Below are 9,960 nucleotides of genomic sequence, written 5' to 3'. Positions count from 1 at the left end.
CAGGAATGCAAACCCGAAGATGAAAATCAGGATAGAAGTTATTTTGAGATAGATAGTGCCCAGAAACAAGCACTGGAGAGAGTCTGGGGTGCAGATAATTTTCTGCTTCTTGATCTGTATTCCGTGAGTGTGCATCCTTTGTGGAAAGTCATTGAGCTGTGATCATTTGTGTACCACTATCTGTGATGCCTTACTTAAAAGTTTAATAGAAAATTAAGAAGCCCAATACACTAGAATGTCTGTTCACACAGAAAAAAGTGTAGAAGTTTGTAGACAGTTTTGGGGAAAATTGTATATGGGAAGTCAGAATTTTAGTTAAAGAAAGTAATGTTTAGTGGCTGGCAAGTGGCATGGTGGTTAAGGTGCTGGACTCCCACATAGTTGACTGTGGTTAGAGTCTTGAACCCACTGGCTTGCTTTCCCTCTCTCTCTCTCTCTCTCTCTCTGGTCAAATGGAAGAATAATAATTAATCAAATTAAATAAGTAACTATTTTTTGAGTAGTGTTTAATAAAGCCATCACATTCAGATGGAAAGACAGAGGACAGTGACAATTTTCTATTTCTCTTCTATAGTTTCTTTTTGAAAATGATACCTTTTGAATTAAGCAAGAATTTACACAGTGTCAGTAGGAAAGAGCATTATTATTTTCACTTGCCAATAAATCAAAAGTATCTCTCTCCATTTTAAGGAGAGTCAGGCCACGAACTCAATTGTATGCAGGCTGAAGCACTCTTCTCTCAGAAAAGGAAGCCAGCAGTCACTGTTTAATTGTACTGACCAGGGTTTTATAGCCAATACAATGCTATCCTAAAAACGAATGTCTTTATAAAGTGGTTTTCTCCGAAGGAATTGGCATATTGAAGAAGTTATCAGTTCCTTCTCCCTATGTCCTGAAGCAGTGAGGGAAGAAGCTCTTACTTAGCTGTTCCCATGGTAAACAGCTGGAGTAGGAGGTCTGGAGTGGGAGACTTTCCTTTGATCTGCCAGCGCATCCTATGCTAATTCTATTTTCTAGAATCAGCATATTCCAGCTTGTTGATTTATATGTTCACTTTCCATCTGAAATGTATGCAATTTGACCGAGGTGGAGGGAGATGTTAGGTCATACTACCTGGGTGCCCTCTGTCTACTTCATTCATCACTTGAAGCTGTAGGGAACAGAGACTGTAGATACTGTTTGTAGACCTCTTCAAGTGCCACATCTCTGTAACTCTCTACCTGCAGGAACTTTCTCCACCATGCATAGCAGCATGAATACCCTGAGGACTCAATATTATAATCCATGAGAACTAGATGTTGGTAGACCACCATTCCCATATCTGCTTATTTACTGCTACCTAATACACCACCCCAAACTTAGAGCTATATAAGGAAACTGATTTTACCAGAGAGCTCATAAATTTGGGGAGTTAGGAATTTAGAAAGAGAACAGTAAGGGTAGTTTGTCACTGTTCCATGATGTTTAGGTCACATTTGAGAAGATGCAAAAGCTCGGAGCAACTCGATGCCAAAAGGTGGTGATGATCAGGAAGTTTGCTCGCTCAATTTTTGGTAGTCAGTGTTGGCTGTAGCTGGGTCTTCAGCTGGGTCTGATCGCTGGAATGTCTGCATATGTCACTCCCATTTGGTTTCTCATAACATGGAAGCTGGATTCTGAGAATGAGCAGTCACTGGAAAGAGACAGAGATAGAGAGAGAGAGAAAGTGAGAAATGATTCCCCAGGGGGGATGGCCATACCATAATCCCTTCTCCTCCATTCTCCTTTCAGGATTTTGGGCACGCACACACACTCACCCTACATGATTCTCAAGCCTCCAGGTTCAGGACTTGAACTGGAGTCAGTCATGTGGGATTCAGCACTTTAACCACTATACCACCTCCTGGCCCAGCTGCATTGCCTTTTATGCCCAATTTCTGAGGTCACATAGCACCTCTTTTATCAAATTTATAAGTTCACCCTTATTCAAGGGGAAAGAAGATTGTAGATGAGACTCAAAGTCATCTCTAACCCTAACCCTAACCCTAACCCTCACAATCTTCAGTAGATGAGTCTCAAAGTCACATGGCAAAAAAGAGTAGGTGTAATGGGAGATTCTGTTTTGGCCATATTTGGAAAAGAAAATATGATAGGCCTGACTTTTTCATTCTTCACTGAGACAATTCTGAGGTATGTTCTACATGATTCTTCAAAACATCCTCAGTAGAATTGAGTCCCTTCTGACCATGGCAATAGCCTATTTGAATGTGCATATGGCTGAAGCTACTATATATCTCTTTGGGGTTTTTAGTCATATGTTATTTTCAATTTACTTCCTTCCAAATCTCTTTATATTTAGGTCTTAAGCTCCATTATTTCTTGGAAAAGCATAGAACTCACTCCATATATATATGATTATTGACTCAATTTGCTAAGTCCCATCTGATAAATCAGGGCCCTGAGACCCATATATATGAAATAGGTAAATTAGAAAAAGATTATTTTCATCATTAAAATAGCCTATTAGGCAGAGTATCCAATTCATAAAAATGGGCATTTGTAAATAGCTTTAAAAAGCAAAAGAAAAAAAGAAAAAGAAAAATGTGAGATCTAAAGTCCCCAGATAAGTAGTCAGTTGTGGGGGCACTCATGAACTTCTACGTTTGTCTCTAAATGCTACCCTCTTTTCACTTTGATGGCAATTAACATTTGGAGGATACATTGCCATTTTCAAGACATTTTGGACATGCACAGTATAAAAAAGAAAATAAAAAACACACAAAAATGTAAGGTTGGGCTTTTTAAAACTGCTGTCTTACTTTCCTCATTCCTCAACTTGTGCTTCTTGGTATCACCTTCTAAATATTATCTGAACCCAAGTCCTTGCCTAATGGAATGCTACTGAGAAAACCCAAATAGAAAGAATTGAGTCCTTATACTCTGTGAAGCTGGAGTCTTACACAGGGGCTATGCCATGATTAGCGCTTAATGAAAGCTGCTCAGATAAATGGATATTCTCATTTTATGGATTGGAATAGTAATAAAAGAAAAACATGGGCAGATAAGCTATTTTAGAGATAGAAATCAAACTCATGTTGCCATTATTTTAATATTTTCTTCCATTCACACACCCACAGAAATTAAATTCTTTGAGTCATTGAAGCATCCTTCAAATTTTACAGCAAGTAGGATTATAATTAGTCCATATAATTTTCATTCCAACTATGTTGCCATCTTATTCTAACACAACCATTCCCTCCACCACCAGGTAACCATGGTGTATCCCTTATGGTTAGTATTTCTACAAGTGATAAATATGCTAGTAAATTTTACAGTGCACTAAAAGGGATACATGACAATTTGGTCAATTAGTGGAACGGAATATATTTTTATCTCATGGTTGTTTCACAGGATTTTATTGTATCACTTTCCATACTAAGCCAGACTCTTTTTTGGAATAGTCTTAATGATGAGGTAATTTGTTCCAAATTTACAATTTCTGCTGCTATTACTCTATAGCTGGAGAGCATCATAAAGTGAATATTTTATAGCCAAAAAAGAAACACACATCTAAGCCAACTTCCTCTATATAATGAAGAACCCTGAGCAACGTGGAGCTCAGAAAGAGTTCAAAATGACTCACTTAAAAATATAGTTAGAAAAGTGAGACTAAAAGTTGTCTCAAAACTAGTTCAGGGTTCCTTTCAATATATTGTGTTGAATTCATGAACTATGTTTATTAGACTCAGTCTTAACTACAGGCATGAACTAGAATTGACATTAACAAGTTTTTGAATGACTGGTCAGAATATCTAAATCCTATCTGTAATACCAGAAATAAAAAATAATCAAGTTCTAGAAGAAATACTTATTTTATAAAATAAATCTATTCTAGTCTACTATCATTAAAAGAGCTGACATTCAGAAAAGCTAAGTGAATACATTCATTGATTTATTCATTCAACAAATTCTTGGTGCCAACCACTAATGTGTTCATTGATAATTGGAAGAGAACCAAAGCTTCCAGAGAGCTTATATCATGGTTGAAATTGGGTCTTATTTTTAAATTCTAAACAAAGTAAACCAGATTATGAAAGACAGGCAGTGTATACCCCTACTCAATATATACTGAATGTCTGCACTCTACTGCAGAAATGGAAAGATTAGAAGATGTGATAGCATGTTGCACTCTAATGGCCTATTCTGGGGCACCTGCCACTTCCCCATATACACCTGTTTGTTTGCCAATCCTGCTTGTATGTTCCTAATGACCTTTAGACTAAATTATTCAGAAAAATACTAAGAAAAAAAGAAAGAAAAAAGAGAAAGGTGGAAATATAAAAGGCAAGAACAAGGGAGAATTTTTTATTGTTAGAAGTGATCAGATCTCTGTGGACCAGCAGATGCCATAATGGTTATGTCTGGACTCCCACGTAGTTGACCATGGTTTGAGTCCTGGACCCAGTGGCTTAAAACTCATGCCAGGCCCTTGTGCATGCATGCTCAAATTCCCAAGGGCAAAATGGAGAAGAAAGGATTGCGACGTGGCCATCCACTCTGGGGAGTGAATGTTCGCTTTCTGTTTCTCCAACAAGCATACTCCTATAGCAAGCAACTCTCTACAAAAGAGAGAGAGAGAGAGAGAGAGAGAGAGAGGTGATCAGATCTCAAGGAGTTGACTCATGGGAAATAGGAGGTATAAAACTAAGCTAGAGCTACAAAATGTGGACTTAATAACTTACTTTTAAAAATTATAATGCTCACAGGAACCAGTAGTATTTACTCTGACCTGATTAACATATGACCTACTATCAGCTTTCTGAGCAAACCAAGTCATAACCGAGCAACTCATCATGGGAAGTGATGGTCATCCAGCCTAGAAGTACTTAACATTTTCTTGGTCACCTCACTTTGTCAATGTGAACAAGGCCTACATAAGAATATAAATGATTGGTGGTGAGCACCACATTAGAAAAAGGAGTGATTCCATCAGTGGATTTCAACGCTGGCTCCCCTGAGACTATTTTATGAAACAGATTCCTGGGTGCACCCGAGGACAGGTGGGCCTAGGTGATTGTGATGAGCAGCCATGACTGAGAACTATTGAGTGACATGGTTCAAAGGTTGAAATGCTAATGGATGTCAGTTTATGAGAACTTAATACACGTAAATCATTTTGGAGATAAGAAATAAGTGAGTTTAGTTAAAATCTCTTCTCTTTTCCCTTCAACAGACCAAATTCATGATCTGCACATATATGGCATTGCCACTAGTCAAGGAGGTTGGGTCATGATTGCAACAACAGGAGCATCAGGGCTGGTGCCCTTAGATCCTGAATTGGGCAGATGTGGCAAATGGGACCCTGCCAGCAGAGAATGTAGTGCTGCCCATGGCAACAGCAGGAGTAGGTGTGTAGGGAGTCAGGGAGGAGGAAGGCCAGTGTTCCCAGATACTAAGTGGGATGCACAGAAACCCCATTGATTGAGGTAAAAGGGTACAGGCAGCAGAGGTACCAGCTGCATCTAGGTGGTGTCCTCCAGCCCTGGGTGAGGTGCACCTGCACATGAAGGCCATGCTGGACAAGAGGATGGGACCTGGGGCATTGGTGGCAATGGTGTTCGGGCTGACAACTCTAGTCCCTAGGCAGGTACATCGGGCGGGGGGATAAGTTTATGGGGGAGACTAGTTTCTGGGGGACACTTTCATCAGTTCCCCAGGTTCCAGGACATCTTCCACACTTTGGCAGACCATTTGTTCCTCAGGGTGAGTGTTGCAGGGGCTCAGGAGCCGGCATCGCTGCTGTGTACTGGGCTTGACCACCATGCTGGCTCTGTTACCATTTTGCATAGGTATGATATGGTACCAACAGGACCTCAGGGACATGGAGGTGCAGGCTCTAGTGACCCCAAGGACAGGGTATGCTTTAGGTATGGCTCTGCCTCCGACATGGCACTGTCCTTTTTTTTTTTTTTTGAGAGATTTTTTGCTAGAGGGCACCAGAGAGACAAAAAGCAAGAAATTACACCCCAGGGCAGGGATGGCCACACCATAATCCCTTCTCCTCTATTCTCCTCTTGGGATCTTGGGCACACACACACATGTGACCAGCATGAGTTTTAAGCTGCTGGTTCTGGGACTCGAATCCCAGTCGACTACGTGAGAGTCCAGTGACATAACCATTACGCCAATTGCTGGTCCTTGTGTTCCCATTTTGGAGATAATGCTAACAGAGATGAAATAACGTGCTCAAAATTATTGGACAACAAATTTTGACTCTAATTCCTGTGTTCTTCCTATGTATTCTGTCTCACATTTTAACATTCAAAGGGCATTTTTTTTACCTCATTTTATATTTTCTTAGAGAAATTCTTCATAATTGTAGCATTCAAGTGCTAACAACAATCACTGTAACATAATTCAGTGAAAACTGGATTTTAATATGAGTTGAGGCAATCTTGGATGCCTGCCAAAAGAATTTACCAAACATGATTGAAAAACTGAAGGGAAGCATTTATAAACAAGATTCATGTGTGGGCCCAGATGGACCCCCCCCATAAGATTAAAGCTCAATGTGATAAATTGGAAGGAAAAACAGAGACAATATTCTAAGTGTAGCTTCTTTGTACTATAAACATGCCTTCTTGAGCTGTGTGCATATAAATGCCAAGAAGAAAATTCTTTGACGTAAGACTCATCATTTGAATTTTCCTCATATATTCAGATATATGAGAACAATACACTTAAATATGATTTTACAATGTACTTCTCAGTCCTCAGGTATTTCCCAAGTTAAATGTTATTATTAAAATCTTCCCAGGAGCTATTGACTAATTTCACATTAATTCTTGTATTAACGTGTCACCTCTCACCCAGCTGTGTAAGAAAGAGGGCAAAGAGAGTCAGGAGAGGAGAAAAGGAAATAAGAAACTGACTTTGGACCTAGGTGCTTTAGTCAAAGAATTACTAAATATGTAGATTATATTTCAGAAGTGGGATCCTCCTTAGCATGAGTTTGCTTATTCCAAGAGAACGGAACATTTTCATTAATGACCCCTAGTATTTACAGTTGATAGTCTACCCAGGAAAAAAATTGGTGCCATTCAATAAATTTTAAATGGGTAGCTGCGACTCCATTTATCAGTCTAACAAAGTGACACAAAATTCTGAGTTTGCTTTGTTCTTACCACTTGATACTTCTTTAAACATTGATTTGTAAATCACACAGGCTCCTGTGTTCTAGGATCAGGTATTAATGGAAAAGAAACCATTGGGAAAATGTAGACAAAAGTTTGCTGTATGTAATTTTGGATTAATTTATAGCTGCAGTCATTTGTCACCATGACCTTGGTATGACAATCTAGACTGGAAGGTTACTTTAGAAGATTAATTTTTTTAACAGATTTTTGCTAAAAAATGTCTCCATGTGCTAGCCAGGGAGACAGAGAGACAGAAAGTGAGAAATCACCTTCCAGGAGGCATAGCCCGGCCACCATCCTTTCTCCTCCATTCTCCTCATGGGATTTTGGGTACCCATGCACATGCACCTGGCATGAGTTTTAAGTTGCTGGGTCCAGGACTCAAACCATGGTCAACTATATGGGAGTTCAGCAACATAAATGTCATGCCATCTGTTGGTCCCAGAAGATTGAAATATTCTAAACTTTTTTTTTTCCCTCTTTCATTTGTCTCCAATCACTTGCATGTCAGAGCTATATTCTTCTAAGCAGGGATCTTCAGAAACTTTTCATCCTGCATTTCTGTTTATTAAAAAAAAAAAAGAAAAGCTGGCTAGACACTGTGGCACAGCAGTATCGCTAGCACCCTCACCCTGCAGTGCTGGAAGCTGTATGGTGACTGCGGTTCAGATCCCAAGTTGGTCTGAGAAACAGATTGAGCATATGTGCGGGTGCTCAGGATCCTTAGGAGGATCCTTAGGAGGTAGAAGGCTGAGGAGAGGAGGTCTGGAACTTAAACGGTGCAGTCAGACACGTAGAGTCCAGCCCCAGTCCACCTAACCATTTAGTCCATGGGCTGGACCCTCAAAATTTAATATGCATAAAAGTTGTGAGGGAAACTATTAAAAAGGCAGATTTTGATCCAGTAGGTCAGGGGTATGTCCTGAGAATTTGCCTTTTTAAATTTTGGTTTTTAGAGAGGGCCCCACTATTTTGTGATTCTTCTGCCTCGGCCACCAAGTAGCTAAGACTGCAGGTGCACAGTATCACACCTGGCTTCTTAGGGTGAATCCTTTATATAAAATGGTATAATATTTGCATATTACTTAAGCATATCCTCCTTTAAATCATTTCTAGACCACTTAGAATGCCTAATGCAATGCCTACACCTCACTTTATTTTATAAACTCAGTGTAGTATTCAGTACACAGTAAAATGAAATTTTATTCACTGAAACAATCTGGGATTGTTTTAAAAATATATTTTTGTTCCAGAGTTGGTCAAATCTACAGATGCAGAACCTACAGTTGGATAAAATACTACTTAACCTGTCTTTAATTGGAAAGGTGACTGCTGCGAGATGTCTCAGTGCATCAGGGGGTGACTTTAAACTTCCATCCATCACCCACGATGGAAACTTCAATGTCATCTTTAGTTTTCTCCCTTTTCTTCACTTGGCCATGATTAACTGATGGCTAAATAATTTTAGTTCTATTTCTTCGAGCCCTTTGGAATCTGCTTTTCATCTTTTCTAGTCCTTGTGCTAGTACGGCCTTATCTCTTCTGCTATCTGCAGTCTTCTTCACAAATCTAGGTCCTTCTGAACTCAGTTCATTCTCTGGATTGCTATCAGAGTAGTAGATCCCAAATAAAGATTCAATCAATTAATTCTCCAGCTTTAAAACTTTATGAAACTTCCTGTCACAGGCCCAATGCAAGGTAATTAGTCTGGCTTTAGTCAGATAGCTTAGCTTTATCATCTGTTGTTCCTCTTTACATACTATAGCCACTTGGAACTGTTTTCTGAAATCACTGAGAAAATATACAATTTTCCTCTGGAAAATAATGGATCTCAAGGAATACACAAGACCTGCTGGTACTTGGGGTTTTGCTTGTTTTTATGGGAGAGTCTGAGAATGTAATGAAAAGGGGAAAAATAGAATCAAGCGATAGATACATGAGAAACAAATAAAGATAGAGATAGAGAAGAAAGAGAGAGGCCAGGAGAAATGACAAGAGTATCTGACGTGTGGACGCAGCCATTCCTGAAATAGTTGGCATCTAGACACAGATAGAAATTTATGTAAATTTATTTCTTACAATGAATTTCTGATTTTGGGGAAAAGTCGTTTGAGGTGGATTTCTGAGGCTTGCCACAGAAAGCCTCCTGACTGATACAATAATTCTGATAAAAATGGAATTCTGATGCCATTTATTATTATAAAACTGTATATGTGATTTTCTTTGTAGCTAAGTTTGACCAAAATGAAGAGCAGATTACAAATAGTCCTGGTGGCCTAGAGTCGGAGGGAAGGAAACAAAGACCGGTAAGTATTGGATTGTCTGAAAAGTAATGGCATATTTTTCTGTTTTTCTATACAAAATTGTGTCATGATTTTTCCAACGACTCCATAGTTTATATCTATGAAGTTTTTTTTGTTTGTTTGTTTGTTTTTTAATTTCTGATTGGTCTATCTTTAAAAATTGTCCAACCAGGGGCTGGCAGGTGATATGGTGATTAAGGCACTGAACTCCCACATGGCCAATTGTGGTTTGAGTTCTGAACCCATCAGCTTGAAACTCATGCCAGGCACATGTAGTGTGCATGCCCTAAATCCCAGGAGGAGATTGGAGGAGAAGGGATTGTGGTGTGACCCTCCTCCTTGGGGAATGATTTCTCACTTTCTCTCTCTTTGTCTCTGGTGAATTCATGCAGCCTATGGCAAAAACACAAAATAAAATTAAACAAAATAGTCCAGATAGATCTCTAAATACTTGGAGTTCAATATAAATTATGATACTTAGA

At 39.2% G+C, this 9,960-nt stretch overlaps 1 long non-coding RNA gene across 1 annotated transcript in view; it reads left to right on the top strand.

Moving 5' to 3' along the window:
- Window positions 1–9,960, top strand: part of LOC114009752 (uncharacterized) — a 173,997-nt gene that overhangs the window by 80,432 nt on the left and 83,605 nt on the right. The window contains exon 2 of the long non-coding RNA XR_003551145.1: window positions 9,405–9,481. This is a non-coding gene — a long non-coding RNA (uncharacterized LOC114009752). The remainder of the gene's footprint in view (window positions 1–9,404; window positions 9,482–9,960) is intronic.

This window comes from Tupaia chinensis, unplaced genomic scaffold, assembly GCF_000334495.1.
Source record: "Tupaia chinensis unplaced genomic scaffold, TupChi_1.0 Scaffold000617_1, whole genome shotgun sequence".
NCBI classification, from domain to species: Eukaryota; Metazoa; Chordata; class Mammalia; order Scandentia; family Tupaiidae; genus Tupaia; species Tupaia belangeri.
Note: the sequence above shows the minus strand (reverse complement) of the source record. Positions and strands in the feature narration are given on the sequence as shown.